The sequence below is a fragment of the Rhinoraja longicauda genome, chromosome 12 (assembly GCF_053455715.1).
Source record: "Rhinoraja longicauda isolate Sanriku21f chromosome 12, sRhiLon1.1, whole genome shotgun sequence".
NCBI classification, from domain to species: Eukaryota; Metazoa; Chordata; class Chondrichthyes; order Rajiformes; family Arhynchobatidae; genus Rhinoraja; species Rhinoraja longicauda.
The window spans coordinates 35271542-35286216 of record NC_135964.1 but is presented as its reverse complement, the minus strand read 5'-3'; the positions used below and the strand labels follow the sequence as shown (position 1 = coordinate 35286216).

General features: G+C 42.1%; 1 long non-coding RNA gene across 1 annotated transcript in view; it reads left to right on the top strand.

Moving 5' to 3' along the window:
• LOC144598901 (uncharacterized) overlaps positions 1-2804 on the top strand; it is an 8904-nt gene extending 6100 nt beyond the window's left edge. The window contains exons 2-3 of the long non-coding RNA XR_013547925.1: positions 2182-2342; positions 2488-2804. This is a non-coding gene — a long non-coding RNA (uncharacterized LOC144598901). The remainder of the gene's footprint in view (positions 1-2181; positions 2343-2487) is intronic.
• The last annotated feature ends 11871 nt before the right edge of the window (positions 2805-14675 follow it).

The window sequence follows — 14675 nt, the reverse complement described above, 5'->3', positions numbered from 1 at the left end:
GTCTTATATTTTTTAAGTTAAAGAGAATTAAAAGTTAAAACATTTCCTTTCTAACTGAATTCTTCGAAGTGCTCAGTGTTTGACGTCACAATGGAGCACGCACGGCTTCAATTCTCTTCTCACTCGCCCAAATAAGATGGCCACCGGCAGTGGGGCAGCCTGCCCGGGGTCAGTGGCTCCCTCTCCTCTCTCCCCACACCCCTTTCTCCCCTTGCCACACCCGGGACCCTCCGAGCAGGAGGGAGATGGTCGGACTGATGGTCCACTGATGGTCCTTCCCTTCCGTCCCTTCAACCCACGGCATCCTCGAGTCCCGCTCCCGCCCGGGCCCAGTGCCCAGCACCATCACCGCAAACACAAGCCCCAGCGGGCAGCTTCTTCTCCTCCTTCAGCGGCCGCTTCCACCGACGGCCTCGTTGCGACTCCAGAAAAATGGCAGCCGCTCTCCTCTTCCTCCTCCTCACGCCCCGCGTGGGGGTGGGGGAGGGGAGTAGGGGTGGGGGGAAGGAGGGGGAAATGGGGGTGGAGGAAGGGCTGGGGAGAGTGGGGGTGGGGAGGAGAGTGGGGTGCGGGCAGGGAGAGGGGGTGGGGGGGAGTGGGGGTGGGGGAAGAGAAGGGAGGTGTGGGCAGGGAGAGTGGGGGAGGGGGGAATAGGGGTTGGGAGGGGGAAATGGGGGTGGATGCAGGGGAGGGGCAAGCGGGGGGTGGGTCGGAGGGGCAAGCGGGGATGGGGATGGAGTGGGTCAGTGAGGGGAGGAGGGGGATAAGGGGGATTGAGCGGGGTTAGGGTTAGCAAAACGGTAAACCGTAGCGCCACAATTTTTGCACCACCTTAAGCACCATTCTCGCCGCCAGTGCGATAACAATTTCATTTAAATTGGTCTTATATTTTTTAAGTTAGAGGTTTTAAAGTTAAAACATTTCATTTGTAACCGATTTCTTGAATGTCTTCAGCGTGTGACATCACAATGCGCCTGTGAGACCCCCGAGATTTCCATTGCGTTTAATTTTATTTTTACAAATGATAAAAAAACAGCGATTTCATAGATAAGTTTACTTTCTTTTTTAACAAAGAAACATTTAGTTCACATAAGTTTCATTTCATTTATAACAAAGATATTTATTTTAAATGAGGAACGTGATTTTAATTAAATTTTAATTTTATTTCTTTAAAAAAACTACTGCTCTATAGATAAGTTTAATTTCCTTTTTTAACAAAAAACACTATTTATTTAAAAGGAAAAAGGCGATTTTCTTTCATTGGGTTTAATTTCATTTTGAAAAAGACCATTTTAATCTGATTCTTCGCTTTTTATTTCAAGTGGTGACTGAAATTGTTTTCAGGTTCTTTCAAAAAAGTAACGCGATTTTCATTGAAAGTTTTAAAGGGATCCATTTTGATTTGATACTTTTGTTTTCAATAATGGCTTAAATTGTGTTTAGGTTATTTTAAAGAAAAACGGCTTTTTGATTAACATTTTTTTCATTCCCAAAAAAAGAACTCCATTTTGATCTGATACTTTTGTCTTCATTGATAACTGAAATTGCCTGATCTCCATTTTGATCTAACTTAAATTCTCCTTGAGGAGTTTATACATTTTAAAATAACTCCTTTTTCATCTAATACTTCCGTGTTCACTGTTGCGTTACATTGTTTTTCAATTTTCATCTAATACTATGTGTTTTTTAATAACTAAGATTGCCTTTTGGTTCTTTTAAAGAAAAGACGCAATTTTCATTGATATTTATTTCATTCCAAAAAGCGATCTCCATTTTCATCTAATACTTCTGTGTTCATTAATAACTCAAATTGTGTTTGGCAGTTTATAAATTAATCACACAGATTGTGTTTACGACTTTATAAATTTAAAAAAAATCATTTTCATCTAATACTTCATAACTTTAAATGTCTTCCATTTTCATCAAGTACTTCCGTGTTCATTAATAACTGAAATTGTGTTTAGGTGTCCTCTTTTTAACATCATGCCAAGAGGAGGGAGCAAACGACGTGCATGTCTCCAATATCTCCGAGAAAGAGAGCGAGACAGAAGGGTTAAAGAGACGCAACAAGAAAGAGCTCTACGTCTCCAATATCTCCGAGAAAGAGCACGAGAAAGTAGGATTTTATTTAGAAGTTTACAAATACATACATACATCCTGATAAATCTCTAACTTTTTTAGATCATGCCAAGAGGAGGGAGCAAACAAATCGCAGCTTGGTCAAGGAAGGAACGACGCAAAGAGACATGGAGAGGCAGTGAGTAGTAGAAGGGAACAAGAGGAGCAACATGAAGTAAATGAACGTGTCGATCATCGAGAAAACGCAAAACAGAAAGTGACAGGTACTAAAGAACCTTTTTGATTGAAGTTAATTTTATTTCAGAAAAAAAATTGCCATTTTGATCTAATGCTTTCGTGTTCATCAATAAGTAGGTTTTTATTTAAAATTTATAAATATATACATCCTGATATTCCTATATTTTTTAGACCATGCCAAGAGGAGCGAGCAAACAGTCGCAGCTTGGTCAAGGAAGGAACGACGCAAAGAGACACCGAAAGACAGTGAGGAGCAGAAGGGAACGAGGAACAACAACAAATAACTGAACGTGTCAAGGATCATTGAGAAAGAAAGCAAAACAGAGGGGGACAAGAGATGCGACAACAAAAAACTGAGGGTCAATGAGAAAGAATGCGAAACAGAAGGGAACAAAAGACGTAAGAAGAACTCAACGTCTCGATGATCAACAAGGAAGCACGCAAAACAGAAACTGACAAGTTAATAAAATAAATCTTTAACGTTCAAATTGTTATGTTTTGAATTATTCATATTTTTTACTTTAATAAATTCCTTTTCCACCTGCTGTGGACGTCAGCCACACCCGCACAGTAATACTTCCATGTTCCACGTCACAATGGAAACCCAACGGGCAGGAAAGGCCGCACCGCCGCCAGGGATCCCCTAAGAGTGGAGATGGGGGGGATTGAATGGGGGAAGGGGGAGAGTTTTTGGGGAGGAGGGAGTTGAGGGGGGATGCAGTGCGGGGAGGTACTAGGACCAATGCAGAAAAGAAAACAACATTTTAAACATAAATGATTTTCATTGATGGAGTGGCTGAGGGGGGTGGAGTTTTGTGAGTGGGGGAGGGAGGGAGGGGATGGAGTGGCCTTTTTATTTTACATAGGATCTCTATTTCATTGAGATTCATTTTATTTGTTTTTAAAAAGCAATTTATTTTAAAGGAAAAAACGTGATTTTTCCAAGTCACAATGGAAACCATAAGAGGAATTGTCCTCAGCGTGTGACGTCGCAATGCGACCCGCACACCTTTAATTGCGCTCCACTCCCCTGGAGGAGCACAGCACCACAGTGAAGGAGAAAGAAGATGGCCGCTGGCAGGACGGTGTCAGTGGCTCCCTTTGCCCTCCCCCACCCCATTCCCCCCTCCCCTCTCCCCCCCCCCCCCCCCCCCCCCCCCCCCATTGAGATTCTTTTCTTTTTTTTTTAAGAGACAATTTATTTTAAAGAAAAAACACGATTTCCCCAGGTCACAATGGAAACCCTACGAGGAATGGGCCCAAGGAACTTGGTCTAGTATATATTACTAAATCTCTCGTTTGTTTGTCTGTAGGTATGCACCATAACTTTGTGGTGCGCGCAGCCAAAACGGTACACCATAGCGCACAATTTATGGCCCACGTTACTCACCATTATCCTGGGCACAATTTGAAACAACTCTCATTCAAATTGAAGCTACATTTTTAAAGCTTGAGAGATTTTAATGCTAAAATTTTCCTTTCTAACCCATTTCTTAAAAGTGCTCAGCGTATGGCATCACAATGGGGCACGTATGACTTCATTTGCGCTTCCCTCCTCACTCACCAAAACAAGATGGCCACCGGCAGCGGACCCGCCCGCCCGGGATCAGTGCCTCACTTGCCCCTTGCCACTCGCACCTCGCCTCTCACATCTTGCCCCAGCCCCGGGGGAGACTCGCACGCCAGCAGTCAGCGCTGAATGCACGGGCACAGGTAAGTGCCTTTCGCCGCCAACGGGTCCACGTGGGCGTTGGGGCCGAGTGGGTGGAGGGGTGGGGGTGGGGGGAGGAGAGTGTGGGGGTGGGGGGAGGAGGGGTAGAGGGGGTGGGGGAGGGTGGGGGGTGGAAGGGGTGCGGGGAAGGGGGGACAGTGGGTGGCAGGAGAGAGGGGGTGTGGAGGAGGGGAGAGTGGGGGTGGGGGAGGAGAGGGGGTGGGGAGGAGAGAGGGAGTGGGGGAAAGGGGGGTGGGGAGAGTGGGGGTGAGGGGAAGGGGGTGGGTGAGAGGGGGTGGGGAGGAGAGGAGAGGGGGTGGGGAGGAGGGAAGGGGGTGGGGGGAGAGTGGGGTGCGGGTAGAGTGGGGGTGGGGGGAGGGGAGATGAGGGGGATAGAGGTGGGGAGGGGGCAATGGGGGTGGAGGCAGGGCTGGGGGAGTGGGAATGGGGCAGGGGAGGGGCAAGTAGGGGTGGGGTAGGGGGGATGGCGTGGGTCAGTGGGGGAGGAGGGGGGATAAGGGGGATTGAGGGTGCTACACCAATACAGGAGAGGCTTTGGGTCCAGGCCTCACTCAGTCACACCCTCTCCCCTTTCCCTGTTCGCCCTCTACGAGGAATGGGCCCAACGGGTCCACTTGGTCTAGTGTTTTATAAAGCTGTTCCTGGCATTTTTCCTTATTTGCAGTCAGCTGCAAGACTGGGTAAACACAATTGCTTAGGAAGTGACTTCATTCCATTCAGTGGTCATGTGTGGTTTGCTTGCAGGTTGATCTTCAGACCTGATTTCCTGATTTGGTAACCTACTGATTGCTGTTGAACTGGTGGGGTAGAAGGTAAATTAGGAACTTTAAAGGAATTTCCTTTCAAATTCTCAGCCTGGAGTTTAGCCCTCCTGCACAGAGGAGTTTGTATCAATCTTGTGAAGTAATTGAGTAATTACCTAGGGGATTATTTGGAAATTGTTTTCTAGTGGGTGGCACTCGCAGATTAACATTACAGTACCTGTACATAATTTATGGAATTCCTTTGAAAAATATATATTGATGGGTTGTATTTGCATGCTGGCAATGTCAGAGCTATATATAATTTATGTGGCTCCTCCAACAGGTAGATATTAATAGATCATACTCATAAGATTGCAAAACCATACTTTTAACATAATCATGCTGAAACATCTTTGCATTAATGTAATTAAACTGTGAATCAAATTTTTCTTGTAACTTGACACGCAGGAAATATTATTTTGAATCATTCTGATTTCCTTATCATTTAGCATATTGTCAGCAGCATCACATTTCCACAATGTAAATAAAACTTACAATCAGTGAAGTCAGAAGATTTGGATATAAGGGGTATTTTTATTTTGCATCCTGGGAGCTCCAGATATTTGTAACAATACCTTATGTTTTTCACATTTCCTGTTCAGAGTACATAGAACTTCTGAATACTATTGACTGTTTCCAATTATTCATGGTGTTCAAAGAGAATAAAGGATTTTTATTTCCTTAATTAATGAACATTAACAGGGGCATTTAAGTTGAAAAGTGTGCTTTGCATCATTGATTATGAACCATAATTTTTGCTGTAAGCCTGTCTCTCTTTGAGACTTGTGTCACGTAACTAACAGCTCTCTCGGGTTGAAATATGTGTCCAGAAAGTTATTGAGGAAATCTTTGAAAAGGCCATGAAAGAATTACATACCAGCTTTTTGAGCTCCTTATGTCTCATGTTCCTCAGTTTAAGCACTCTGCAATGGATGTAGTTAAAAGGCAAGAATTCACTGAGCATACATTCTTTTCAAAGATGACAAGAATCATTGCATCGTACAATCAGTTTCATTGTATGAAAAATAGGAACGTTGCTAAATCATTTCAGGCTAGCAACGTTAGAGATTGTGGAGTTTTATAACTTTGAACTCCAGAATTAGAGATCAGGAGTGATAATTAGTTATTGTTCTGAAAAATCTGTGAGACCTGGTTATGTCATGTACATTATAACAGGACTGCAGAACACAATGTCCTAAAGAAACAACAAGATTATTCCGAAGAGTGTGGATAACCATTCAGTGGATAGAAGTCAAGCTTTTGTGTTACAGAACGCATGATTGGAGAGTCAGGAACCAACTTTGCCACACATGGTCATTCAGAATTCGGAATGGGTGATTGTTTAAATTTGAAATAAGATATGTAGAGCAGTGAAATATAGTACCATTTCACTTATCCAGTTTCAAATGGAGAAGTGGAAAGGTTGATTGATCAATAAAAGAGGCATTGAAGAAACAAATAAAGGTAAGTTGATCACTTTGCAGTATCTCTCATGAGCTATAGAATAGCGTCACACCTCATCATGGAGTACACTCCTGCAGAAATGCTGATGATGTATAGATGATTAAGGAAGTGGTTGGGTTCAGCCCAATTGGAATGGAAGATAAAGTAAATTTCAAATAGATTAAGCTTCACAGCTTTAGTAGTACGAAGAGATTCAGTCTGCATGATTGAGTTTGTAAATAGAAAGTTTCCAGCAGACAAGAGATGAGAAGATTGGCTATTAGAGGTATGTTGATCTAAATATTAGCATATGGAGATTAGTGAGAATTTAAAAGTTCACAAACCCCTTGTACATAGTACACAATATCTATGAGAATCATGAAGAAGATGATGGAATCAAAAATGTTCCTGAAGTGAATCCTATAATTGTTAAAGAAGAACCAACATGTAATACTTCCAGAATCAAAATAATACACCTTTGAATCAAGAGATGAATGACAGAACCATAACTTCTTGTTAATTAACAGAAGTAAGACCAGTTCCAATGCAAAAAATCAAAGAAAAACATTGACTAAATCAATATAGTTGTTAAAAAGACAAAAAATAATGTTGTAAATATAACATTGGTCGTGAATAAGAATTGTTGCTTCTAGACTCCCACCTATTTCAGAATTGGTTCATGTGACAAGGTTATACAGATGCTGGAATCTTGAGCAAAATACACAAAGTGCTGGCGTAACTGAGCTTATCTTGGTAGACATAAGGTTATACAGATGCTGGAATCTTGAGCAAAATACACAAGTGCTGGAGTAACTGAGCGGATCAGACAGCATGTCCAGAAAACATGGATAGGTGACGTTTCAGGTTGGGATCCTTCTTCAAACTTATCTTGGTGCCTTGTGTCTCTTGTGTGGCAATCTGTGCAATTTGCAACTCCAATGCTATCATTAAATTTGCCGGCGCTACCAGCATTGTTGGATCAGCAATGGGTAACAATGAGTCAGTGTACCATGGAGACATTGATAATCTGAATGAATGATATCTAAACAACAATCGTGCTCTGAATATTGGCAAGGCAAAGAGCTGATTGTTGACTTCCGGAAGAGTAAGCCTGGAAACACAAACCTTTCTACATCGATGGGACAATGAGTGAGAGGGTCAACACTATGGAAAACATCAACAACTTCAAATTCCTGGACGTGCAAATTTCTTAAGATCTGTCCTGGGCCTAGCTCATCGATGCAATTACTACGAAAGTTCATCAATGCCCATACTTCCTCAGAAGTTTGAGGAGTTTTGGTATGTGGGCCCATTCCTGTGCTGTACTGTTCTATATTCTATGTTCCAGCCAGGAGAGAGAGAGGACAAAAAGGAGAACTACCTACTAACTGTGCCTCTTTTTGCAGGCTTGGAGCAAGACTAAGCCACCGAGACAAGCCCATGCCCACCAGTATCTCCTCACCTGTCCACAGACAATGAGGGACTGTGCCACACACGGACTTGGAAATGTTGTTAACCATCCCTTTATTTTTATCTGTAAATAAAGCTCTTTGTGTGCGTTCTCATTTCACTACTGCCATCAGAAAGAAGGTACAGGAGTGTGAAAACCATGACCACCGCTTCCCAGCCACCACCAGGCCCTTGAACACTGCACGATACAAACTACTACCTCAGCAACTATGGTCTTCCATGGACTGTCCTTAGTTGCACTGTGGACTTTGATTTTGCACTATTATCATTACCAAGTATTACTTATTAATTTATATTGATTATTAAATATTTATATATATTTTCTGTGTATAATTACAATAACAGGCAAGTTAAGCTGTGTCAAGTAAGAATTTCATTGTTCTGATGCAAGTAAACATAGAAACATAGAAAATAAGTGCAGGAGGAGGCCATTTGGCCCTTCGAGACAGCACCGCCATTCATTCTGATTATGGCTGATCATCCACAATCAGTAACTCGTGCCTGCCTTCTCCCCATACCAATTAATTCCGCTAGCCCCAAGAATTCTATCTAACTCTCTTTTAAATTCATCCAGTGAATTGGCCTCCCGTGACAGAGAATTCCACAAATTCACCACTCTCTGGGTGAAAACATTTTTTTCTCATCTCAGTTTTAAATGGCCTCCCCTTTATTCTTAGATTGTGGCCCCAGGCTCTGGACTCCCCCAACATTGGGAACATTTTTCCTGCATCTAGCTTGTCCAGTCATTTTATGTTTCTATGAGATCCCCCTCATCCTTCTAAATTCCAGTGAATACAAGCTCAGTCTTTCCAAACCTTCCTCATATGACAGTCCCGCCATCCCGGGGATTAACCTTGTGAACCTACGCTGCACTCCCTCAATAGCAAGGATGTCCTTCCTCAAATTAGGAGACCAAAACTGCACACAATATTCCAGATGTGGTCTCACCAGGGCCCTGTCCAACTGCAGAAGGACCTCTTTATTCCTATACTCAAATCCTCTCGTTATGAAGGCCAACATGCCATTAGCTTTCATAACAAGAGGATTTGAGTATAGGAGTGAGTTACATATGACAACTAAACACTCTTGACTCTTAGACTTCATTTGATGTTAAAAACCCACTGAGCACACATGTTTTACTACAAGCTTGAAGATAAGAATGACCAGTGGCCTAAATTCTGAGTTGCGGATGACATACACGCAATTCCTAAACACAGATAGATTGAAATGCAAAGCTTAAACCATTCAGAATTATTTGTAACTTTCTGTTTCATTCATTGACTTGTCCTGTTTTAGGATGGCCTAGATATGTTTTAGGATGGCCTAGAAAGGAAGGTTCTCCAATGTTTATATTTGCTAATCCTTCAAGTGTGTCCTGGGCTCTCATGGAATAGAAGACTAATCTGTAGAAGCATTCAAGCATTTTCTAGAAGAAATGAGATGTGCATACACGATCTTAGAGTTGGCAGTACAGAACTTTGTTTGGAAGTTGGCTGATGTCTTATTTTCCAGGCTCACTCATTACATCAAGTTTTTTCTCTCTGGATGATTGAGTTTGTGGTTCAGGGAGTGTCGTCATTGGTGAAACCTGTAATCAGCTACAGTCATGTGACTAACAAGACTCACCATACCAAGGAGAAGTGTTATTTAAGTGTGTAATCATCACTAAGTTCCCCACTTGGGAGGGTCACCATTGAACAGCCACGTAAATACTATGTTTGCCAGAACTGGTCAGAGGCTGGTATCATCGTGTGATTCATCTGTTGACACTCCAAATTTCTTCCACCATTTACAAGGCACATATTAGGAACATGATTTAATCATTTCCACTTACCTGGATGAGTGCAACGTTACTCAGGCACCATCTGAAACCCTGTCCTTCAACAATACACTTGTCACCAATGTCTAGATAGTGAATAACTGTATAAGACTATAGGGCCTGTCCCACTTAGGCGATTTTAAGGCGACTGCTGGCAACTAAGCTGTCGCCGACAGTTCGCCGGGGTGTCGCGGGCATGATCGTGAGGAGTCTTCAAAGAATCGTAGTGGATCTCGGCGCGTCGCTGAGAAATCATCCGGTATGAAATTTCTCGGTGACAGCTGGCTTGTCGCCAGGTATCGTTGCTTATTGCGGGCGCTGTCGCATGCTGTCCCCAGGTTTGCTAGGGTTTCTTAGATGCATTTAGAAGCACGTAATATTAAATTAAGTAAAGTCATTTGAAGATACCATAAAATACATGTGTTTAACCAATTTATTTACCGTCAGGACATTTGACAGGTAGATTGGAGGCGACAGTTTGACGGTCAGGTAAGCGTGGGAATTTTCGCGATGTTTATGGCCATCAGCGATTACATTAGGACGCCGGAGAAGCATTGACAACGTGGGAATTTTGCGATGTTTCCGAAGACGGTGTAATCTCGACCTGACTCGGCATTGTCATGGTCATTGTCGTAGGGTAAAATAAAATTTTGCCGATCTGCTACGACTTTGACAGTCGCTGGCAGTCGCCTAAAAAATCACCTAAGTGGGACAGGCCCTTATGTCAACAAGAAGGGCTTCCACTTTATTAAAATGAAGTGATCTTTTAATGCACAAAAATATTTCTGGAGGTGTGCTAAATTCCTGAGTAGTTGGTGAGATGCTTTCCTCAGACATCAGTTCATATTCCCTCTTTTCTTCACTCTCCCCGGCAGTCTTAGAGACTGGCTCTTCAGTAATAAAGATACTCCCTTATAAAAATGTATAATAAATCCATAAGTTGCTCTGTTGACTCTGCACATGAACAAGGGATATTGTTAACAGTGAATGAGGGAGATACAATGCATTACACAAAGATGAGGTTGATTGGCATTGATGGCTGATCCAAAAGGAATTTAATGAAATATTGCCAGAATAGAGTTTTTTATCAAGAGTATATTTAAGAGAACAAATTGAGAGCTTTGGTATAATATGCACTTCTAGATGTAGATGAATGTGCCACTGTGGTCACTTTCTTGATATAATGAGAACATTACATTTCTAAAGGCATTGTATTTCATTGAATATGCTTATAATGTCACTGGAACCTATAATGTGATTGTGATTCCCCCCATTAATCTATTTGGATTCAGCTTATTAGAGATATTTGCTTTGTTCTGCCCATCCTTTCCCAACTTCTCTGCTACTGAAAACTTACTTGATTTTATCTTACCCAATTTTAATAAAGTGTTCCAGACCTGAAACTTTAACTGTTTCTCTTTCCACAGATGTTGCCTGACCTACTGAATGTTTCCAGTATTTTCCATTATTTCAGATATACAGTTTTTGTTTATTTATATCAAGGAATATTCAACTCTACTTGCCCATGAATAGTTCCCTTCATTATCCTACTTATGTGTGAATTAATGCATATCAGTATCTTTCAACAGTACTTTCCAGAAGCTGTTACTCCATAATGTGCATGTATTTTTCTCTTTCATCAAAATGCATTGGACATATGGGAAAATTAGAATTAATTAAAGACTTATTTGGGAATTAATACTGCTTGTAGGATGAGTGCTTCTAATGAACTTCCTCATGTCTTCCTAGAATTATACATTGTCAAAGCAATGATCGGAGATGAATCAACCTTTAATGGTGATACTAAGAAATAGGTCAAAGGGAAGCATGCTCAGTTCTTCAAACAACCAGCATGTCAGTAAGTGATTATACATCGCCCAGCTGGATCATTAAAAAAAGGAATGAGTATGATGTGCATTCTGTGGTTTGGATTGTATAAGAAGCAAAGAAAAAGTTAAAAAGTTGTATGGCATGAATGAAGTGTACAAGTAGTTCTGCAATAATGTGTATATCCTTAATGCTAATTGCATATAACAAGATTTAAGAATTAGGGAACACTATTTGATTTATGTGCTCAAAATTGGTTGTACTGCAATTTTGATTGGGAACTAGAGAATCACTTAAAACTTACTTTACAATTTGCAAGCAGAAGAAAAGCTGTGTTGGGGAAAAGAAGAGTCTAGAGTAAAAAACTGTTTCTATGTTACTCCCCAGAGTAATCAGAGACACTATTGTCTCTTAAGAACACAGTCTGTTCGTTTCACTATGGGTGGTCATTGAAATTGAAAAGCTATTGCTTCTATTGACACTATGCAATGATACTCTATCAAACAATGTGATATACAGCCTGTAGTATCTTTAGTTTGCAATATTAAAAGGACCTATGTTTTTTCAAAATCCTGTGGGGAAAATGAATTTTGTTATCGCTAATCTGAAACACTCTAACCCCTAATTCCCTTTTTACATTGGCGCAATAGTTTTAATAGCACGATTCACTATAGCATGAATTTTCTTAGGAAGGCAACCATTCTTATATACCAAAACTACCTGTACCAAGTAGAACAGGTTAAATTTGTGCCAAATAAACTTTTTTCATTATTACAGTATAGCAAAGGGGATTACAGAGGCATGAGGCAGGAGCTGGCCAGAATTGACTGGAAGGAGGCCCTAGCAGGGAGGACGGTGGAACAGCAATGGCAGGTATTTCTGGGAATAATGCAGAAGTTGCAGGATCAATTTATCCCAAAGAGGAGGAAAGATTCCAAGGGGAATAAGAGGCACCGGTGGCTGACAAGGGAAGTCAAGGACAGCACAAAAATAAAAGAGAAGAAGTACAACAAAGTAAAGAAGAGTGGGAAGCCAGAGGATTGGGACTCTTTTAAAGAGCAACAGAAGATGACTAAGAAGGCAATACGGGGAGAAAAGATGAGGTACGAGGGTAAACTAGCCAATAATATAAAGGAGGATAGTGAAAGCTTTTTTAGGTATGTAAAGAGGAAAAAATAGTCAAGGCAAATGTGGGTCCCTTGAAGACAGAAGCGGGGGAATTTATTATGGGAACAAGGAAATGGCAGACGAGTTGAACCGGTACTTTGGATCTGTCTTCACTAAGGAAGATACAAGCAATCTCCCAGATGTTCTAGTGGCCAGAGATCCTAGGGTGACGGAGGAACTGAAGGAAATCCACATTAGGCAGGAAATGGTGTTGGGTAGACTGATGGGACTGAAGGCTGATAAATCCCCAGGGCCTGATGGTCTGCATCCCAGAGTACTTAAGGAGGTGGCGTTAGAAATTGTGGACGCATTGGTGATCATTTTCCAATGTTCTATAGATTCAGGATCAGTTCCTGTGGATTGGAGGGTAGCTAATGTTCCACTTTTTAAGAAAGGAGGGAGAGAGAAAATGGGAAATTATAGACCAGTTAGTCTGACATTAGTGGTGGGGAAGATGCTGGAGTCAATTATAAAAGACGAAATTGCGGAGCATTTGGATAGTAGTGACAGGATCGTTCCGAGTCAGCATGGATTTACGAAGGGGAAATCATGCTTGACTAATTTTCTGGAATTCTTTGAGGATGTAACTAGGAAAATTGACTTGGGAGAGCCGGTGGATGTGGTGTACCTTCACTTTCAGAAAGCCTTTGACAAGGTTCCACATAGGAGATTAGTGGGCAAAATTAGAGCACATGGTATTGGAGGTAGGGTACTGACATGGATAGAAAATTGGTTGACAGACAGAAAGCAAAGAGTGGGGATAAATGGGTCCCTTTCACAATGGCAGGCAGTAACTAGTGGGGTACCGCAAGGCTCGGTGCTGGGACCGCAGATATTTACAATATACATTAATGACTTGGATGAATGGATTAAAAGTGCCATTAGCAAATTTGCAGATGATACAAAGCTGGGTGGTAGTGTGAACTGTGAGGAAGATGCTATGAGGTTACAGGGTGACTTGGACAGGTTGTGTGAGTGGGCGGATGCATGGCAGATGCAGTTTAATGTGGATAAGTGTGAGGTTATCCACTTTGGTGGTAAGAATAGGAAGGCAGATTATTATGTGAATGGTGTCAAATTAGGAAGGGGGGACGTACAACGAGATCTGGGTGTCCTAGTGCATCAGTCACTGAAAAGAAGCATGCAGGTTCAGCAGGCAGTGAAGAAAGCCAATGGAATGTTGGCCTTCATAACAAGAGGAGTTGAGCATAGGAGCAAAGAGGTCCTTCTGCAGTTGTACAGGGCCCTAGTGAGACCGCACCTGGAGTACTGTGTGCAGTTTTGGTCTCCAAATTTGAGGAAGGATATTCTTGCTATTGAGGGCGTGCAGCGTAGGTTTACTAGGTTAATTCCCGGAATGGCGGGACTGTCATATGTTGAAAGACTGGAGCGACTAGGCTTGTATACACTGGAATTTAGAAGGATGAGAGGAGATCTACTCGAAACGTATAAGATTATTAAGGGGTTGGACACGTTAGAGGCAGGAAACATGTTCCCAATGTTGGGGGAGTCCAGAACAAGGGGCCACAGTTTAAGAATAAGGGGTAGGCCATTTAGAACTGAGATGAGGAAAAACTTTTTCAGTCAGAGTTGTGAATCTGTGGAATTCTCTGCCTCAGAAGGCAGTGGAGGCCAATTCTCTGAATGCATTCAAGAGGGAGCTAGATAGAGCTCTTAAGGATAGTGGCGTCAGGGGGTATGGGGAGAAGGCAGGAACGGGTTACTGATTGAGAATGATCAGCCATGATCACATTGAATGGCGGTGCTGGCTCGAAGGGCCGAATGGCCTCCTCCTGCACCTATTGTCTATTGTCTATTGATAGATCACTCAGGACGTGAAACTTTGAGGCGTCTCTCCTTGCCTGCTTCCTTGATACCTTATATTCCCAGGCCTTGCAGTAACAGTGCATTGTTATCCCCCTCAGAAGGTGCCCTGAAGTGTGCAGAAGAACAATCTTCCTTAAACGCAGCTGCAAGTAAATGCCCATTCCACCTGAAACTCAGTCACCTTACCACAGAATTTATTTTATGCCTTCACATTAACTTTCCTTTCACTTTATTTATGTAGAGGATGTTGTCCCCCTCCCCCTCCCTTGCA